Source organism: Podarcis melisellensis (assembly GCF_964234715.1).
Source record: "Podarcis melisellensis genome assembly, chromosome: Z".
NCBI classification, from domain to species: domain Eukaryota; kingdom Metazoa; phylum Chordata; class Lepidosauria; order Squamata; family Lacertidae; genus Podarcis; species Podarcis melisellensis.
Window position 1 is genome coordinate 24,571,468 of NC_138547.1, and position 22,142 is coordinate 24,593,609.

The 22,142-nt window shown below is 43.5% G+C and overlaps 1 long non-coding RNA gene across 1 annotated transcript; it reads left to right on the forward strand.

Moving 5' to 3' along the window:
* Positions 1 to 9,255: 9,255 nt before the first annotated feature.
* Positions 9,256 to 21,927, forward strand: LOC309362055. The gene is made up of 3 exons (XR_014164750.1): positions 9,256 to 9,923; positions 14,204 to 14,344; positions 21,874 to 21,927. It is a non-coding gene; the product is annotated as an uncharacterized lncRNA (long non-coding RNA).
* The last annotated feature ends 215 nt before the right edge of the window (positions 21,928 to 22,142 follow it).

Consider the following 22,142-nt stretch of genomic DNA (forward strand, 5'->3'; position numbering starts at 1 on the left):
CCCTGGGGCAATGCAGGAATCTCAACTAGACCATCTCTGACCGATGGCCATCCGTCTTCTGTTTTTCCCCTCAGCCATGACACACAACAATGGAGACTGGAGGTGGGGGAAAAGATAAATTTTGACAATGGGGCAGATTTGTCAGGCACGCGCAGGAACAGCTTGAAGACATTACGTTTCCTCACATGTAACGTTAACAGGCAGGGAGCCAGCTCAGAGAGAGAGAAATACATTGGAGGAGGGGAGGACAAAAGAGTACAGTGGTGCCTCGCAAGACGAAATTAATTCGTTCCGCAAGTCTTTTCGTCTTGCGAGTTTTTCGTCTTGCGAAGCACGGTTTCCCATAGGAATGCATTAAAAATCAATTAATGCGTTCCTATGGAAACCGCCTTCAGACCAGGTCCGGGGACAGTCTGTCCCCCGACCTCTTCTGAAGGCTGGCGGGGGGCGAAAGTCTTTGCTTCCCACCCACCCCCCGCCTGCCTTCCCGGGACAGCGGAGACTTTTCCGCTGTCCCGGGGCGATCTTAAAATGCTGGTGGGCGGCAGCGAAGCCTTCGCTGCCGCCCGCCAGCATTTTAAAATCGCCCCGGGACAGCGGAGGAATTCTCCGCTGTCCCGGGGCGATTTAAAAGCCCCCGGGAAGGCAGGCAGGGGGACAAAGACTTTTGCCCCCCGCCCGCCTTCGGAAGAGGTCCTGGACCTCTTCCGAAGGTGGGCGGGGGACAAAAGTCTTTGCTCCCCCCTGCCTGCCTTTCCGGGAGAGCGGGAAGGCAGCGCTGCCTTTTCCGCTCTCTCGGAAAGGCAGGCAGGGGGGAGCAAAGACTTTTGCCCCCCCGCCAGCCTTCAGAAGAGGTCCTGGACCTCTTCTGAAGGCTGGCGGGGGGCAAAAGTCTTTGCTCCCCCCCGCCTGCCTTCAAAAGCCGTCCGGGATAGCGGGAAGTGCTTCCCTGCTATCCCGGACCGCTTTTAAAATGCTGGCGGTGGGGAGCAAAGCCTTTCGCCCCCGCCGGCCCTCCTGGACCTCTTCTGAAGTCCGGAGGGGGGGCACTTCCGGAGGCGGCGCAAAACGGCAATGGCGGTCCTCTTTACTGTGTGAAGAGGGGCTCCGCGAAAAAGGGTCGTCCGCTGCGGCAAAGCGGAGACCCATTAAGATAAACCGTAGGCAGAGCGAGCCTGCGGCCGTGGGACTCGGCGGGTGCCAGAAGCCCCCCCAGAAACGAGGAAGGGACCTCGTAAGAGGCTCCGGAACGTGAACGGGGGAGCGGCGCTGTGAGTTCATCGCTCATTTCGCGGAAGTGAAGCCGCGCTGCTGTTGCTGATGAGCGTCGACCTTTCTTCTTGAAAATCATCGGAATTGGCTGCAACTTACCCGTGAGTAAGGGGTACTAAAGATTGACTAAAGATTGATTTAAATTCGTTTAATTCGGCTGAAAACGGGAGGCGAGTAACAGGAAGTCCGCCTTCCGGTCCTGCTAATCAGAGCAAAGCAAAGAGCCCGATGTGGGCTGAAGCGCTCAAAAGAGACTTTGAAATTAGTATGAAGGGGCATTAACAGACTGTGTTCTTCTAGAAATTAAAAAGATTGAAGGATTAAATCTGTTGGTTCATTGCGCTAAGGAATCTTCCCCCTATTGTGAAGTGACGTGGAATTGAAGGGGATAACCGAGCTATCGGACTGCCAGTGTTGCAAAGGAGTACTGTCAGGCTGCTGAAATTTTTTCTTAAGTACAAATTGTTGCATTGATGGATACACTATCGCTTTAATACTGATATTGGAACCTTTCCGTTACCTTGTGGCACTATTTTGAAACAGAACTATCTGAAAGCCTCCTTCTTGAACTTGGGGACTATAAAAGTTGAAATAGGAACTTTGATGGTGGAAAAGAAACTTTCTTTCTTATGAAAACCCCCCCTAGTGGATTTGCGGAGGCATTGAGGTCTGGGAACTGTACCTTATTGGGATTTTTTGTGGTTTAATTGTTTACATTCTGGACTTGCCTTTCTCATGGATTGAAAGACTATTTGACCTTGAACAGAGGCAGCTGGGGAATGAGTGGCTCAGGGAAAACAAGAGCATCTAAAGCTAAGGAAGCTTTAGCTGAGGAAGCTAAAGAAAAGAAAAAAGATAAGAGAGCTGGGCAGCTTGTTCAAACAACGTTGACTCATCAACGCAGATCCTCGGTACCAACTGTGCTGACGGCGCAGGAGGAAGAAGTTGAAACGCTTGCAACAGAAGATATGGCAACTGGAGGAACTGATCCAGTCTTGAAACAAATTTTGGAACAACTGGCACTTTTGAATAAGAAGGTGGACGATCAGTCATCTAAAATTGACAGAGCTACATCTACTATCAGTAAGTTAACAGATCAGGTTTCCCAGCATACTCAGGCTATTGAGAAACTGCAAGGAGCTACGGCGGAGAACTACAAATTAGCTGCGGAAGCCAATCAAAAAGCTGAGCAAGCGTGCAAAAAGGTGGAGGAGATCAAAGGGGAAGTAAGACCTCTGAAAAGACAGGTAGGAGAACAGCAAGCCTACCTGTCAATGGTGGAACTGAAAAGTAAGGAATGTAATCTTAGGCTGAGGGCCGTCCCAGAGCTGGAGCAGGGCAACCTAGAGGAATTTTTGACGCAGTTGTTTTCTAAATTTTGGGGGGTTGAGGAAGATAAAGACTTCAAAATTGTGACGGCCTTCAGATTGGGAAGATCGGTTAAGAAAGACAAGTCCAGAGATTGTTTGGTTTGTTTGAGAACAAGAGAGGAAAGAGACAAGATACTAGGCCAACATTTTAAAAAATCTCTGGAAGTTGAAGGCAAAAGGGCAGAAATTTATAGAGACATTCCTAAATATCTGTTGGACCTTAGAGCCTCATATACAGACTTGGCCAAATTGTTAAGGTACAACGCAATCCCTTACAGGTGGGAATTTCCTCAAGGTCTATCATTCACCTATAAAGGAAAGAAGGTAAGAATTAAAACACCAGAGGACCACCAGAAGTTCCTACACGACAACGAGGAGGACCTCCAAAAGAGAGCTGCAGATTCTTGGCCTCCACCACCGGGATCACCACCAAGACCCGTACCATCTGGAGGCGGACCAGCACCACAGCCTCCGGGAACGGAGGACAAATTAGATACCCAACTGTGATATCTAAGAAGTAGACCAGGATGTCTCTACAGCTTCTCAGCTGGAACATAAATGGCGGGAATTCTCCAGAAAAACGGAGAAAAGTATTTCATATTTTGAAAAAAGAACAATTGGACATTATTTGCCTGCAAGAAACACATGTGACAAGACTCCACAGAAAAGTGTTAATTAACAAAAGGCTAGGCCAAGAATTTATCTCATCGGACAAAGTTAAGAAAAGAGGAGTGGTGATATATGCAAAGGAGAACTTGTCACCAAAATTCGTATTCAAAGATGAACAGGGTAGAATTTTGGCAATTGAAATCCAGACACAAGGAGAAAAGTTTTTAATTCTAGGAATATACGCCCCAAATGATGGAAAATCGGAATTTTTCAAGAAGCTGCATGAGACTATGCTGGACTATTTGGATTACAACAACATTATCATGTTGGGAGATATGAACGGCGTCGCCTCAGTGAATATGGATAAGTCGCAAAGTGCTAATATAACGAAAGACGGCAGACTACCAAAAACCTTTTTCGAAATGACTGACAATTTGGATTTGATTGACATATGGAGGATCAAGAACCCCCTAGGGAAAGAAGGAACTTTCTTTTCTGAGGCCCACATGACATGGACGCGAATCGACCAAATATGGATAACTAGAGGGCTGGCACCTAAGACCAGAAAAGTGGAAATCTGCCCAAAAACCTGCTCCGACCACAACGCTTTGAGAATGGAATTGAGATTAAATACAACCGGATCTTTCAGATGGAGAATGAACGACGCTTTGTTAAGAGATCAGGAGATTGTTAAGAAGGCCCAAAAAGTTTTAAAGGATTATTTTGAAATAAACTTAAAGACAAATGTGGAAAAAAGAACAATCTGGGACGCAAGTAAAGCAGTTATGAGAGGGTTTCTAATACAGCAGAACACGATTAAAAAAAGGCTCTGGAATGAAAAGAAGGAGAAGATTTTGGAGAAAATAAGAGAAGGAGAGAAAAAACTGAGATCCAGGCCTAAATCAAAGGAAGTATTGAGAGAAGTGAAGTTTTTCCAGGCACAATATTCGAAACTGATAAATCAAGAGGTGGAATGGAAAATTAAACAAATGAAACAAAGATCCTTTGAATCTGCTAATAAGTGCGGGAAGTTGTTGGCTTGGCAGTTGAAAAAGAGACAAAAGCTTAATACAGTTACAAATCTAGAGATTGAAGGGAGAATGGTTCAGAAACCCGAGGAAATTAGAAAGTGTTTCCAGAGATATTTCAAAGAACTTTATTCACAAAGGCCACAAAAAGGCTCGGAGGTGGACCAATTTGTCACAACTAATGGATTACAAAAAATACCCCAGGAAATGAGAGCAACCCTGAACTGTAATATTACAATCCAAGAAATTGAATGCGCCATTCAGAACCTCCAACTGGGCAAGTCTCCGGGACCTGATGGACTTACTTCCAAATATTACAAGGTATTGAAGGATTCATTGATACAACCATTGTTGGAAGTTTGTAACCAGATTATGGAGGGGAGGAAGGCACCGGAAACGTGGAAAGAAGCTTTCATCACGTTGATACCAAAATCCGAAACTGAAAAAACTCAACTTAAAAACTACCGTCCTATCTCACTCCTAAATGTGGATTACAAAATCTTTGCAGACATTTTGGCAAGCAGGTTTAAGAAAGTATTAAATGAAGTGATTCATAAGGACCAAGCAGGCTTTCTCCCAGGCAGACATTTATTTGACAACACAAGAAACATCATTGACATTTTGGAATTTTTACAGACTAACTCAAATACAAGAGCGGTGTTGATCTTTATTGATGCGGAGAAAGCCTTTGACAACATTTCTTGGATGTTTATGAAGAAAAATTTGGAAAGGATGGGAGCAGGGCGGGGGTTTGAAAATGGAATAGAAGCAATTTATTCAGAACAAAAAGCTAAACTGATAGTAAACAACGTGGTGACAGAGGAGTTCAAAATTGAAAAAGGGACACGACAGGGGTGCCCTCTATCTCCTCTGCTGTTTATTTCAGTCCTGGAGGTGCTATTGAACATGATTAGAAATGACCGGTTGGCACAGGGAATTGTGGTCGGAGAGAAACAATATAAACTGAAAGCATTTGCAGATGACTTGGTATTAACATTACAGGAGCCAGCCTCTAGTACTAAAAGAGCGTTAGAATTAATTTCTGACTTTGGTCGGGTGGCGGGATTCAAGCTGAATAAACAAAAAACTAAAGTTTTAGCAAAAAACTTGACAACTACTGAAATAGAGGAGTTCAGAAAAGAAACAGAACTAAATGTGGTTAAAAAAGTAAAGTACTTAGGGGTGTACCTGACCTCCAAAAATTTGAACTTGTTTAAGGACAATTATGAGAAATGTTGGTCAGAGATCAAAAGAGACTTGGAAACATGGTCAAGACTGAAACTTTCCTTGTTGGGCAGAATAGCTGCTATAAAGATGAATGTATTGCCGAAAATGCTATTTTTGTTTCAGGCCCTCCAGATCGTGGACAAGGTGGATTGTTTTGGAAAATGGCAGAGGGATATATCTAAATTTGTCTGGCAGGGCAAAAAGCCCCGAATAAAGTTTAAAATACTAACAGATGCGAAAGAAAGAGGGGGTTTTGCCCTGCCGGACTTGAAGTTATATTATGAATCTGCAGCCCTCTGCTGGTTGAAGGATTGGATTTTGTTGGAGAACACCGATGTCCTCGACCTGGAGGGATTTGATAATGCTTTTGGGTGGCATGCATATTTGTGGTATGACAAGGTTAAAGTTCATAAATTGTTCAAAAACCATATTGTCAGAAGGGCAATTTTTATGGTCTGGTCAAAATATAAAGACTTACTGGAGAGTAAAACTCCGAGGTGGCTCTCACCGATGGAGGCCAAAGCACGTAAAAGACTCAATATGGAGGCCCACTGGCCTAAATATTGGGAAATAATTGAAAAAATTGGAGATAAATGGAGGTTGCAGAGTATGGAAAAGTTAAAAAACAAGGTGCGAGATTGGTTGCATTATGCTCAAATTCAGGAAGTTTTTAAAGCGGACAAAAAAGTGGGTTTCCAGGAGGAAAAATCGAAACTAGAGACAGAGTTGCTTGAGCCAAAATCTAAGCTAATTTCGAGAATGTACAACTTGCTGCTTAAATGGAATACACAGGATGAGATTGTTAAATCCTCCATGATAAAGTGGGCGCAGGACTTGGGGCATAACATTATGTTTGAAGACTGGGAAAGGTTATGGAACACCGGAATGAAATTCACGGCATGTAGTGCCTTGAAGGAAAATATTATGAAAATGACATACCGGTGGTACATGACCCCAGTCAAGCTTGCAAAGATATATCATCTGTCTGATAATAAATGTTGGAAATGTAAAGAAGAGGAAGGGACATTTTTACACCTCTGGTGGACCTGCCTGAAGGTGAAGGCCTTCTGGGAGATGATACATAATGAACTAAAAAAGGTGCTTAGATTTACCGTACCCAAGAAACCGGAGGCCTTCCTCCTGGGCATGGTAGACCAGAGGGTGGCCAAGAAAGATAGAACTTTCTTCATGTATGCTACTACAGCAGCAAGGATCTTGATGGCAAAGCACTGGAAGACACAAAATCTACCCACATTGGAAGAATGGCAGACGCAGCTGATGGACTATATGGAACTGGCTGAAATGACTGGCAGAATTCGAGACTCGGGAGAAGAAGAAACGGAGGAAGTTTGGGAAAAATTTAAGGACTATTTGAAAAAGCATTATAAGTTGTATGAATGTTAAAAAATGCTCCTTTCTAGGAAAGTACAGCTTCAGTATCGGTAAATTTTTGAATTGGTAAATAAGGCACAACAAGACAGAAGTGGTGTAATGAAATAATTTTATTGTGTTGAAACTAAAAATTAATGGATTTGGATTGAAATGTTTAGAGACCAGATATCACGATAAAATGGAAGATATATTATTATGTTTAAAATAAGTCAACAAATTGCTGAGGTTTTGGATTTACAGAGAACGCAGTGATCGGAAGATGGGGGGAGTCCATTAGATTTATGGAAACATGTATTTGCAATTTGAATTTTGAATATTACAAACCTAATAAAAATTATATTAAAAAAAAAAAATGAAGTCCGGAGGGGGGGAAAGGCTTTGCTCCCCACCGCCAGCATTTAAAAGAGGTCCCCGAGATTTCCCTATGGGCTTTCGTCTTGCGATGCAAGCCCATAGGAAAAATCGTCTAGCGAAGCGTCGCAAAAACCGAAAAACCCTTTCGTCTTGCGGGTTTTTCGTCTTGCGAGGCATTCGTCTTGCGGGGCACCACTGTACCAAAGTCCTCCCATTTTATCCTCTTTGGGATAGTGGCACTAGGGCTCTGGGACCACCCTCCCCAAATATTTACTTGTCTTCAATGTATTGTTACCACTCTTATTCTAGAGTACAGATCCTTTTTAAATTAAACACTTTCTCTAATATTAAAACGGTAGAAGTAATCAGTAGCATAGATATCAAAGGAAAGGCAAGAGAATAGTCCTTAATAGATACAAGGGAGACACAGATACACAAGCACACAGAAGTAAATAATCCGGCCTTGGGGAGAGTGTTGGCCTTGGTGGGAATGTACAGTTTACTGTACTTAGCCTCGAGATGGGAGACTGAAAGGGCTTTAAAAAATAAAGAATAAAAGTCTTGTGTCTAGGAATATTTTCCTGCAAAAGCATCAGACTGGTTGTCAAAAGTGTAAACTTCATTAATAGACCCTATTTAAAGGAATTGGTCAACTACCCACATAATTGCTTTGCTGATTTTTCCCCTCATCTTCTTTTAATTACACAGCTGCTTTTGGGTGGTTCTACCTTCACACAGGGGAGTCTGGGGAAAAGGGGAGGCTGACCTGCCAAATGCCCAGGGCGGCACTGAGCTGCTCCTCCCGGCACCATGCACAGGCAAAACGGGGTGGCACCGTTGCCATTGTCTCACGCGCTCCATTTTTGGGGGCGGCAGAGGCTTTGCGGAGGGGGATTGGGGCCGAGGGGTGTGCGCAGGGCAGGCAGCTGCCTCGGCGGGCTTCCCAACAGCCCAGAAAGTCGGCCTATGTGAAGAAAATGAGACTAGGCCAAGTAGATTTGGCCTTGCCTTGCCTTCACCCCGCCCCCAACCCAGCTGGCCAATCAGCTGTGGGCAGGGGCCAGGGCGAAGGCAAGGCAAGGCAAGGCCAAATCTACTCGGCCTAGCCTCATTTTATTCACATAGGCTGACTTTCTAGGACCTGGGAAGCCCAGTGGAGAGTAGGGCGGTAGAGTGGTTCATAAAAAACTTTTTTTAAAAAAAATGCCTGCTCCAAAGGTCTTACCTTTAATTCATTCATTAATAATTAATTAATTTAGTTAATATCTTGACCCAGCTCCACTGAATTGAAATTTCAACCTTCACGACATAGGGAAACGGCCAAGGTCAAACAGCTATTTTCATGGAGGAGGGTCAAGATATTAACTGATATGCATGCAATTTCATATATAGCTATATAATCCCTAGTGTAGTAAGATAAGACCTTTGGAGCAGGCATTTTTTTTTAAAAAAAGTTTTTTATGAACCACCCTAGTTGGGTAGTACAGTGGTACCTCAGGTTAAGAACTTAAATCGTTCCGAAGATCCGTTCTTAATCTGAAACTGTTCTTAACCTGAAGCACCACTTTAGCTAATGGGGCCTCCCACTGCCGCCACACCACCACCGCCCAATTTCTGTTCTCATCCTGAAGCAAAGTTCTTAACCTGAGGTACTATTTCTGGGTTAGCGGAGTCTGTAACCTGAAGCGTATGTAACCTGAAGTGTATGTAACCCGAGGTACCACTGTAATAGTTCCTTGATAATTTGTCGCCCCCCTCCATGATGGAACCCCGGGCGAACCGGGGATTGTCATCATATGGGATGCATAAAGAATATATGAAGATCCTTCTGGATTGGGCCAAAGGCTCATCTAGCCCATAATGACAACATAATTACAATGTAATTTACGTAAATTACATAATTCAGCCACAGAGGACAGCAAGATGGACAACATAGGTTTTGGTGAATGGCGAACCACAGTGGAATGGAAGCATTGCTGCATTCAACAAAGACAGGGGGAAGGGAACAAAAATGCCTTCTTACATTTCTAATCCCTGCCCCACATTACTTTTCTAATCTGTGTCCTTTGCACATGCTTAATGGAAGAATTGTGAGGGGGACAGAGCAGGGAACCTGCCCAACGGAAGGATCCTATTTGTTGCCAGCTGCAGTGATTTGCCTGAAAAATTCAATACCTTACAAAGCAGCAAGGTTAAGAGGGAGATTAGGTCAGTGTTGAGCAATGCTGCCACCTAGTGAGCAACTTCGGTTTCCAACAACTTCTAATGCAAATACAGCTCTTCCACTTGTAGAGCAACTAAATGGCGGAGGTCCAGGGCAGGTTTCGCAAAAACATTTCACTGCGATGCCGTAGAATTGTGAACTCTGTTGTTATGACCTAAGAAAATTTCCCTTCTGGGTCAGTAATATCACGCACCTGGCTTAGCGTTCTGTCTCCGGGCAGGGGGCTGCGAAATACCTCAGAGAATTTCTCAGGTAGACCATGGTGGTAATAGCCATGCCCTCTTATTATGGTGGCTGTGTGTCTACAGAGGGCTATTCTCTATCTGAGAGCTGCCCAAGCCAAGTTCGCTTTAAAAATAAGGAACCATCAGCATTCAAGCAACAATTCCAACACGAAAGAAAAGAGGAACTGAAAGCAACCAGCGTGGCTGCCTAAGGAGCTTACAGGTGAGCTGTAGAAAGGCACGGTAAGAAACGAAAGAAGGGGGAAATCACAAAGGAAGAGTATGCACGAGAAGCCAACAGGCTTGCAAGAGTGTTGGAAAATAATAATAATAATAATAATAATAATAATAATAATAATAATAATAATAGTTTGTTTATTATTCGAAGCAAGAGGAATGACTACAGGTCCCAGAATTCCCAGCCGTATAAATCAACATGTGGTGTAGTGGTTATAGCACTGGACCTGGGAGACCAAAGTTCCAATCCCCACTGGGCTATGAAGCTCACTGGGGGACCTTGGGGGCCAGGCTTGTGAAGATAAAATAAGAACCGATACCATGAGCTCGTTGGAGGAAAGGTGGTGTATACAGTGGTACCCTAACTTAAGTACTTAATTCGTTCTGGAGGTCCGTTCTTAACCTGAAACTGTTCTTAACCTGAAGCACCACTTTAGCTAATGGGGCCTCCTGCTGCTGCCGCGCCGCCGCCGCGTGATTTCTGTTCTCATCCTGAAGCAAAGTTCTTAACCCGAGGTACTATTTCTGGGTTAGCGGAGTCTGTAACCTGAAGCGTATGTAACCTGAAGCGTATGTGACCCAAGGTACATGTAAGAATGAATGAATAAATGAATGAATTTTGGGCTCATTCCAAGACTGGCTTAGCACTTTTAAACAGATGTGAGATTTTCCATTCAGAGGGAGAGAACCAGGCCCGTGCAGATCTTGCCTGAGGCCTGGGGCAGGAGTCTTGTTAGTTAAAGTTACAAACCTGATCAAAAAAGCAGCTGCCCCCTGCTGGGCCCCCCCTCCCCAGCCAGCTTAGCCGTCTGAGTCTTGGGGCAAGTGTATCCAGCTGCCCACCCCTTTGCATGGGCCTGGGGAGACCTATGTACTCCACCCTGATATACTTGAAGAAAAAGGTGGGCTATACAGTGGTACCTTGGGTTAAGTACTTAATTCATTCCAGAGGTCCATTCTTAACCTGAAACTGTTCTTAACCTGAAGCACCACTTTAGCTAATGGGGCCTTCTGCTGCTGCCGCGCCACCGGAGCACAATTTCTGTTCTCATCTTGAAGCAAAGTTCTTAACCCGAAGCACTATTTCTGGGTTAGCGGAGTCTGTAACCTGAAGCGTATGTAACCTGAGGTACCACTGTAAATAGATAAACAATAATTTTAATGATGCAAAGCCTCTGTTGTGGCAATTCAAGACAGACCCCTGCAAGCTGCAACTAGTGTCGAAGCCAGACTCAGGCCCGAGCTGAGGAGAGGCAGCAGGTGAGGGGATGCGCAGCTCGACATCACCACTGACAGAAGCCCCAGGCCTGTGCAGTGCAGCTTTCCAGTTCCAGCATCTGAAACTCCACACTAGGCACCCTAAGATCTGGGGCTGCAGCACTTCTAAGCCCTTGCCCAGGGCCTTTGTGGCGGACTGAGGCAACAACCTTGGGCAGTAGAAGCCCGCGGGGTTGTGCCCTGCCTGCTACCGCTGGGGTTATGCATGATCTTGTGGAACTCTCATGGAGGTCACACACAAATGGAGCTCACACAACTTGAAAGCCTCATTATCACCTCATTTGCTCACCAGAGTAAGGAAGGCCCATCAATTAACCTCGTTCTCTGGCAGACGGCACCTGAGGCCCTTCAAGAACAAAATTCATTTTTTTTAAAGGGATTTATTCTTGTTCAAGCTCCACATGTCCAAAAAAGGGAACCAATTGCTCTTTAAATTCATCTTTTCACCAGATAGGCCAGTCTGGTTCACTTTCAGTTCTCAATTCAATTTCATCCAAACGCCCCACCCCACATTCCAAATATTACAGGCTGTTGTGCTGAAGCATAGAGGATGTTTAAGAACACTAAGTACCGTATTTTTCGCCCTATAGGACGCACTTTTCCCCCTTCAAAAATGAAGGGGAAATGTGTGTGCATCCTATGGGGCGAATGCAGGCTTTTGCTGAAGCCTGGAGAGCAAGAGGGGTCGGTGCGCACCAACCCCTCTCGTTCTCCAGGCTTCAGGAAGCTATCTGCAAGCCTCCCGCACCCGCTTGCGGACGGCAGCCTGCATCCCGAAGCATGGGGTGCTCTCCGGAGGACGCCCCGTGCTTCGGGAAGGTGTCCGCAAGCCTTGCGCGCCGGGCGGGAGGTCCCGCCGGGCTCGCAAGGCTTGCAGGCAGCAGCCTGTTCTGGGGGCTGGGGTCGGGGGAAGCTCGGGCTTCCCCCGCGCCAGCCCCGCGCCTGGGGGGGAAATAATTTTTCCCCCTTCATTTCCCCCCCCCAAAAAAACCTAGGTGCGTCTTATGGGGCGGTGCGTCCTATGGGGCGAAAAATACGGTATACATCTAAAAGCAGAGGCTGTTGAAGGTGAATTGCTTAATTCATTTCCCCCAACAATTCTGATCTTTAAGCTTAAAGACCCACAGAGTATAACTAGTAAAAAAGCACATGTGAAATTTTTATTTATTTATAAAAATATGTGTATACTGCTGTGTCATAAAAAATATATCAAAGTGGTTTACAGCAATAAAACATAAAACCATATAATAAAAAAGTATAAAAAATAAGAAACAGGCATCAGTTAACCATTTTGGAATAATGTGTTCTTTATTGCCTGCGTAGGCCTGGAGGAATAGAATAGTTTTCAGCAGGGATTTAAAAGCTGGCACAGAAGGCTCCTGTGGGATCTCTAGTGGCAAAGTGTTCCACAGGACTGGGCTAATGACACTAAAGAGTGGCTGTGGAAACCCAGCCAGATGGGTGGGGTATAAATAATAAATTATTATTATTACAGTGGTATTTTTGTTCTCAAACTTAATCCATTCCGAGAACCCGTTTGACTCCCGAAACCATTTCAAAACAAAGGGGCAGCTTCTGATTGGCTGCAGGAGCTTCCTGCACTCATCGAGTGGAATCCACGTTGGACATTTGGCTTCCAAAAAACGTTCGTAAACCAGAACACTTACTTCCGGGTTTGCGGCATTCAGGAGCCAATTTGTTTGACAACTACAGTGGTACCTTGGGTTACAAACACTTCGGGTTACAGACTCCGCTAACCTGAAAGTAGTACCTCGGGTTAAGAACTTTACTTCAGGATGAGAACAGAAATCGTGTGCCGGCGGTACAGCAGCAGCAGGAGGCCCCAGTAGCTGAACTAGCACCTCAGGTTAAGATCAGACCTCCGGAATGAAGTTAAGTTTGCAACCAGAGGTACAACTGTAAGCCGTTCGAGAACCAAGGTACGACTATATTATTATAAAGGCTCAGTTTCATATTGCTGTCAAATGAGCCTCACCGACTCAGGGAATGACCAAGGATGCTACTGCAGATGATCCTGGTGATCAATCTGGGATTATCAGGATTCAGACATTTCCTGAGTGATTTTGGACCTAAGTTTTCCAGAGCTTTGCAAATTATCAAAAGAGCCTTGAACTTGGCTTGGTAGCGGATGGGCGGCTAGCGCAGCTGTTTCAAGAACAGAATCTCATGCTCTTGACCAGAAGCTCCCACCAACAATCTGGCCCCGCATTCCGCTCCAGCTGCAGCTTCTGAAGCAGAGCCAAGACCATCCCTACATAGACCGCTTTGTAGTCGAGGTAAAAGTGGAAATCCTTCAAGTTCTACCTCAAAAGAAATTTAATTTATGTTCCATTCACCCAGCAACTATGGGAATTGCTTTCAGGTGGTGTAAAAAAAAAAAAAACCTCTTTAACCAATTATGCGGACTTTGTTAATTCAAAATAGTTCTCTCCAAGCACTGTCCCAGAGTCCTACAGTTACCAGGACTCGGTCAGGTAAGACTACACCACCCAGCTTGAGCAGCTGGACCAAGTTTCTGAAGCTGAGCCTGATGGCGGTGATGAATGAATTCCTATGCCCCACAAATAACCCAGAGATGCATTAGTTTGCCTATCCATGGATTAGATGAACCTTTTGTTCCCTTCCCAATCTCTTTCTGAATACCTAACAAGAATTGGCATTGATGCTAGTGCTAGTAGTATTATTTTGCCAAAATCTGGCCTCCTGTTTCTTACAAGGTTTCCTCTACAAAAGAGTCTGTCTCCCCCCCACCCCACCCCACCCTGCCTCATTCCCAGAGCACTTGCAAATCTGTTTAGAATTTATGGATGCTATAGTTGAGATTCCTTCATTGTGGGGGGTTGGACTAGATGACCCCCGGGGTCCCTTCCAGTTGTACAGTTCTATGATTCAAAGATTGCATGGGTGTGGGGCTTTGAGCACTGATGGCAAGGTGGCCAAGGATGGCGTGTGCTTTTTTCTTTCCAGTGTGAACATTTCTCCAGTGCTCTGCAGCCCCCCCCACCCCGGCTGCTCGTGGTTCCTGATCTGAAAAAAGCTCATGATGTCTTCCCCTGGGCTTTGACTGAAGTGTGGACATCTAGGAAGGATGCAGAGTGTGAACCACAGGTAAGGTGATTTGAAGAACCTAAGAAAGGGCACTCACAGGTACCCTTCATCCACCTCAAAATTAAGCAAGGGCACTCTCCTCTGCTCCACCAAGTATTCACCAAAGGTTTTCCCTGTCCTTTGATAATTATGGAATCCAATTTATTTTCTCATTAATTGATGGAGGATGATAGAAATAAATAAATAATACAGTGGTACCTTGGTTCTCAAACTTCATTCTTTCTGGAAGTCCTTTCCAAAACCAAGGCACGCTTTCCCATAGGAAGTAATGCAAAATGGATTAATCCGTTCCAGACTTTTAAAAACAACCCCTAAAACAGCAATTTAACATGTATTTTACTATCCAAGGAGACCATTGATCCATAAAATGAAAGCAATAATCAATGTCCTGTACTATAAAATAAATAAGACAGTATTGTAGATGATAAAAATTAAAATAATTTTTTCCCCTTACGTTTACTGATGATAGTCATTGTTTGGATGCGGGGGGGGGGGGCTTTTATCCATTTCTGCAGTCACACAATCAATCAATCAGTAGCTGAACTGGGTTCCACACAGTCAGAAAAACAAATTAACCGAAAAAGCCTCAAAAACAAAAACGCAAAATAAATAGCAAAAACAAAAGTGCCAAACGTAATCCATTCTGTTTGACTTCTGAAATGTTCGAAAACCAAGGCACAGCTTCTGATTGGTACAGGTGTCCCAGAAACCATAGCCAAAAACTGCATCAGATGTTTGGCTTCCAAAAAATATTCAAAAACCAGAACACTTCTGGGTTTTCGGCATTTGGGAGCCAAGGCATTTGAGAACCAAGGCGTTTGAGAACCAAGGTACCACTGGACAGGACAAATGCTCTGCACAACACTAATGTTTACATGCAGCTGTGCTTAAGCTACTATCTGTCAGATAAAAGGAAAACAAAAACAAAAATGTTCTATCTAAGAAATGTTCCGTTTAGATGGTGCTATCTAAAAAATGTTCCATTTAGATGGTTCTATCTAAGAAATGTCCTGTTTTGATATAGCTAAAATTGTAGCAGATGTTTTGGCAGGATTTTGGCTCCCCCATGTTGATGCAGTATTCTTGACTTGAGCCATCTTGCCATGTAAGCAGGTAGCAAACCCTTTTCCAGATTGTGGTGTGGATCCAAACTCTTCCTCCCTTGGGTCCCTTCTCTGAACAAAACTGCTTAGATTAGAAAAAATAAAATAAACATGTTGCCTTGGGGAGAATCCCTACTGGAAACGAACTCATGTTTTATTAAGCAATTTGCACAGGGCAATTTTTATTAATAATTTATGCCGAACACAGCCGTTGCTGAAAAGAGGTTAACTAATAGTGTTTGCTGTGTGTTTGCAAAAGTTGGGGGCTTGCCGTTGGCACCCAGAAATAAAATAAACAATAGTTTGCATGTTCCACTGATGGAGGGGAGCAGGAAGCAGGGTGCAAAGCTTGATCCCAGAATGCTTGCTCATGTTCCACCAGGATCAATGGGATTTGAAGCATCAAATAAGCAACCCCAAAATGAACTTGTGAGAACAATGGAACCATCTCTGATCTGATTATGCTGAAAGTCAGGGAACCAGCACTTTGAAATTCAAGAAAGGCGAAATGTAATTTTCTAAGAATGAAGGCAGAGGTAATACAAAACGGGAAAGTCACAGCAAATCCTTATTAAAGATTTGACCCTTTCTGCCCCAGTTTTGAAAGTTGTAGCCATACCACCAGCACAGATGAGCAACCCAAAGCTTTTTTTTTTCCAAACAAGAGTGGGCAACTGGATCCACTTGGTGGGCCAGGTATTCTCTCCCCCCACTAAGATCTCCAAAGGGGATTACTTCCTGCACTGTTTGTTTATTTATTGAATTTCTCTCCCACCTTTCCTCCATTACAGGATGCGGGTGGCACTGTGGGTTAAACCACAGAGCCTAGGACTTGCTGATCAGAAGGTCGGCAGTTCGAATCCCCGTGACGGGGTGAGCTCCCGTTGCTCGGTCCCTGCTCCTGCCAACCTAGAAGTTCGAAAGCACGTCAAAGTGCAAATAGATAAACAGGTACCACTCCAGTGGGAAGGTAAACGGCGTTTCTGTGCGCTGCTGTGGTTCGCCAGAAGCGGCTTAGTCATGCTGGCCATATGACCTGGAAGCTGTACGCCGGCTCCCTTGGCCAATAAAGCGAGATGAGTGTCGCAACCCCAGAGTTGGCCACAACTGGACCTAATGGTCAGGGGTCCCCTTTACCCTTTTTTCCTCCATGGAGCTCAAGGTGATACACATGGTTCTTTGCCCCCACACCATTTTATCCTCACAGCATTTTATCACCTGTGAGGCAGGTTGGGCTTACACTGAGAGACTTGCCCAACGTCACCCAGGTGAGCTTTTATGTGGCTGTGAGGGAAATTGAACACAGGTCTCCCAGGACTTGGTCTGACACTCTAACCACTACACTGCCACTAAGGCTTGCACTAACTGGCTGATCATAGCAAACAGCCACCCCTTCTGAGGAGACAGTGGTGGTTAGAGTGTTGTACTAGGCCTTGGGTGACCAAGGTTCAAATCCCCACTAACCCATGAAGCTTGCTGGGTGACCTTGGGCCAATCACTGCCATTAATCCTAACCCCTCACAGGGTTCTTGTGAGCATAAAGTGGGGAGAAGGAGAACTATCTACACCACTTTGAGCTCCTTGAAGGAAAGTTGGGATATAACTATAGTAATAATAATAATAATAATAATAATAATAGTTTGCATGAAGTTTTTAATTAGAAATGCAAGCAATCTTGCAAATGCATTACATTTAAATGATCAGCATGAAGTTGGAACCCCATAAAAGAGAAGGAAAGAAGTATCTAGCCTCTGCTTGATTGTTTCCCTCATGCTCTGACGTCCTCTAATGACAATCTGTCACAAAGAAACTTGAAAGCCTCATTATCTTTTTTTAAAAAATAGATATTTATTACGGTTTTCCAATTTAATACAAAAAGAAAAAACAACAAACAAAATACACATTTAAAACAAAACAAAACAAATATAATTCCCATTTCTTATTTACATTACCTTATGTCCCATTTAATTTCCATCCAACATCATTCTAACATTCATTAATTTTACAATATTTCTGTAAGTAATCTTTAAATTTCCTCCAATCTTCTTCCGCCGACTCTTTTCCCTGGTCTCGGATTCTGCCGGTCATTTCTGCCAGAATCGATCATCTTCATCTGCCATTCCTCCAGAGTGGGTAAATCTTGTGTCTTCCAGTATTTTGCGATGAGAATTCTTGCTGCTGTTGTCGCATACATAAAGAAAGTTCTATCCTTCTTTAGTACCAATTGGCCAACCATGCCTAGGAGAAAGGCCTCTGGTTTTTTCAAGAAAGTGTACTTAAGCATCTTTTTCAATTCATTATAAATCATTTCCCAGAAGGCCTTAATCCTTGGGCACGTCCACCAAAGGTGAAAGAATGTACCTTCAGTCTTTTTACATTTCCAACATTTGTTGTCGGGCAAATGGTAAATTTTTGCAAGCTTGACTGGGGTCATGTACCACCTATAAATCATTTTCATAATATTCTCTCTTAGGGCATTACATGCCGTGAATTTGAAACCGGTGGTCCACAACTGTTCCCAGTCTGCGAACATGATATTATGTCCAACATCTTGTGCCCATTTTATCATAGCAGATTTAACAGTTTCATCCTGAGTGTTCCATTTCAACAGCAAGTTATACATTCTTGACAAATTCTTTGTTTTGGGTTCTAACAATTCTGTTTCTAATTTCGATTTTTCCACCTGGAATCCGATTTTTTTATCCAATTTATAAACCTCCATTATCTGATAATAATGAAGCCAATCTCGTACTTTACTCTTTAATTTCTCAAAACTCTGCAATTTCAATTTGTCTCCTTGAAAGCCTCATTATCACCTCATTAGCTCACCAGAGTAAGGAAGGCCCATCAGTTAACCTGGTTCTCTGACAGATGGCATCTTTGCTTCTGCTTGGAACAAAACTGTAGACCTGTGGCCCTTTCCACTGCACCACTGGCTACAGCGGCAGCCTCTGCCCACTGGGACAGTCAAGGTGGAAGGCAGGGAGGCCAGCAGCTGGTGGAGCAAGAGCTAATGACTGTAAGGGTCCACTGATTTTGTCCTCATCCTTCTCCCGGCTAAGTTCTAAAAACGCAAATCAAAGTGAGGAAGAGAAGGAAGCCAAGAACCAGTGCCATACACCAGACTGAATATTAGGAAAAAGGCATGCAGGTGGGGGCTGTCTGAGGTGGTGGGCTGGTGCTCCAGTCTCTCTAATGGACCAGCCTTAACTGGCTGCTTGGTGACAAAGCTGACATTCTCAGTTTATCTCTTACCAGCTCAAAATCTGTTGACTTTTGCTGCCAAAGAGAAACAGCATAAAAATAAGCAGGGAAAGTGTCTTGTGCATTTTTACCCATGTGGAGATCGCAAGACAACTTCACAAACAAGCCCACTCATTTTTTTATTCTCCTTCTATAATAACAAGCATGCCAACGCCTGTCCAGTTTATTGCAAAGGAATTCCTCCACAAACTGCCTGGTATCCTCCTTCCTAATATGTCCTTGTTTGTTAAAAAACCGGAAGTTAACGGTAATACTCTTTAACATATGTGTCCCAGGAATGAACCAAAGAAAACTCCTTTCCAGCTGTGTTTTATTTTCCCACAAGAGAGAAGGAGGGAAAAGTAGACAAAAGTTACTATGAACCTCCCCCTCGACTCATTAGATCTTGGTACAGTCCAAAAAGTTTTCAGGTTAAGAAGCCGGGAGTTCTGTTTGCAGTAGAAAATTCGGAGTTTCTGTGTGCGTTTGCCTGTCAGCTCAGGAACTCGTGGTGCACACTTGGTTTAATCCAGGTAAGTGACTAGTTTAACTGCAATGACAATATTTACAGGATTCATTTGTCAATATCTTCCTGTTACTGTTAAAGAGTATGCAGTAGTCACTGAGCTGAGTACAGGAATACAAAAGGATTTTGTTTTGTCAGTGGGGCAAATGACTGGATTTTAGTGTGCAAGATTTAGGCCCAATGCAAGAATGACTTCCAAAACAGAGTCACATGTACATTTTTCCGGAGGATAAGTTTGCACAAAATCTGTTTGATTTAGCAGGCAGAAATAGAAACAAACATGCACAACAAGCGAAGACTGAGCAATGTTTTGGAAAGCTCACACTCATTGCCAGCTGCACATGTTAACGAATAGAGAAGTATTCTTTGCTTGTGCCCTTGTAAAAATATCTATGATCAAGATCTGAGGGTCACTGTGTGCTGTATTTTTCTTATGCACCAGCTGTTGCTGTTTTTCTGTACCTGTGCTTATAAAGCACGTGCCAGTGAAGAGGGCATTTTTCACGTGCTTAGTGTGAACAATAGGGAGCTGTTGTTCTTCAGGGTCATCTCTCTCTCCTGAAGTTGTTTATCATAGTGGAAAGTGGAGTCCGCCACCTCTGGTGTCAAGGCATGTGCATGAACCTTAAGACTAACCTCAAAGGCCAACAAATTTATTATGGCATGAATTTGCATTGGATGCACAAAGTGTTTTTGTAAATATATGCACCGCAGAGGGGACAGGTGGCAAACCTTGAGCTTAGAGGGAAATGAAATGCAAAAGGTACAGATAGCGGCAATTCAGTTTGAGCCAGAATAAGCACAGTGGCCCTTTACAACAGCAGTGGTGTGTGATGAAACAATCAGCCAGGTAATGCAGAGACTAGTTAACATCTAAAATGCAATTGGAAACTATTGTCTGCTTTCTGACTCAACTCACTTGAGCTGAATTTCTTGATTTACTTGTAATCCAGCAGTATCACATTTGTGGCTCCCTTTGAAATTCCTTGGTTCAAGGATGATCCTTAGAGTGTCCTGATAGACTGAATTATTCAAAATATTGTCCTACCGTTTTCTGACTAATGTCAGATTTGTGTATCTATTGATTCTTTTCCATCGGGACTGTCCTGTGTGCCCCAAGCAGAATGCAGAAAGGCACTTCTGACAGGTTATGTATGCCACATGTCAGGCTATATGATGAACAAGTGAATGAAGCCTCAGTGTTGCAGCTGATTTATTAGTTCTGTAGCAGTGGCAACTCAGTAATTTAAGAGACACTGTGCAGTGCATTGCCTGCTGTTTCATAGACTGCAGTTGCAAATACATGTTTTGAGCCATTGGTAATCTATTGCAGGGCAATAGGATTTCCCCTTGCATATATTGGTAATCAAAACAACAAACATTCCCCATGGTTTAAAATTGGCAGAAAACAGGGTAGACAGAGTGGAGCCACAATCCAGTGTAACAGTGGCAGTGTAATCCTTGGAATGAGCATTGGAGCTGTAATCTTTGGAATGAGTGCTACAAGCATGTCCCTATTTCTGTCTGCAAAATGTTGAAAGGCAGGTGCCCAGTTAAGGATGAAACTGAGCGTTTAATAGAAAGAGAGGGATCAATCTGTTTTCATCCAGGTTAATTTTGCATGTATTCATTCAAAAGTTCCATCTCATTTCTGCATGAAACCATACATTAAAAAAAATATATTCAACATAAAATTCATAGCTAAATGAATATTTTATCAGAAAACATAAATGCATATTTTGTTGCGGTGTGTACAGTTCTAAATACACTTTACCCTAAAATATGTACTTTAAAGTGAATAGCAGTATTATCATTGGGGTTTTTTTTGTAGCTGAAAACTACTTTGCAAAAGTTGGAGGAGGACAAAATTCAAAAATAATTGCATTCCGATCTGCACATTTGCCCAGGAAAGGTCGAGATAAGGTTCAGATTCATTGGAATTCATGGCGGGCTTGTAGAACTTCCCGTCTCCATACCTTGAAGCATTTCACAGATAAAACTTGAGACACTTCTGTGCTTCTAACATAGAAATGATAGTTTGGAAGCAAACTTCCATACCTGCTTTCACACTCGGGGTCATGTTCTGACTCCCTTCCCTGCCCTATTGCACTTGGGGTGCTTCAGGAATTCAGCATATGCATTTAAAAGTTAGTTTTCATGCTGCTTTTAATCATCATCACCAGTGCTTTTTTTCTGGGGAGACACGGGTACGCATACCCCTAAACATTCTGTGAATCTAAGTTCGGCCTCATTGAGGGGCAGTCTTTCAATATGAGTAGGAAAATGAGAGTACTGTACCCCTAAACTTTTTTTATATAAAAAAGCACTGATCATGACCATCACAGATTAGGCTGCAGTCATAGCCCCCAACGTGTCTGGGAGTAAGCCCAGTTGAATTTAGTGAGACTTACATATGAATAGAGATCGTTAGGAGTGCATTTTTAATACAGATACAGAAACAGGACAGAATGGACTCCTATGTGAGTGGACACAGGTGAAAGGGACACAAAGCAGAAATAGATTGATCTGTCTATCCATCTATGACCAGCGATAGACACTTCTGTCAGTTTGGTTCTCTCAGCTCCTTTTCCCACAAATATTTCTTTAATACCTATACATCTTTGCAACTATTGACAATTTTTATGTTTTATTTTTAGAAAGAAATTTAACAGGAATCGGATCAGCAATCCAGCCAAATTTCTCCTGATAAAACACATTCAGGTATGTAGTTTTGATTAATATACACATTTTTTGCAAGCAATTTTCTCTAATAGAATGCCTTTTGTATGTTGTTTTCGCTAATATACCGTATTTTTCGCTTCATAAGGTGCACCTGGCCATAGGGCGCACCTAGTTTTTAGAGGGGGAATTCAAGAAAAAAAAATTATTTAAAGGGAGCGCTGTGCAGCACTTTCTCTAGCTGTTC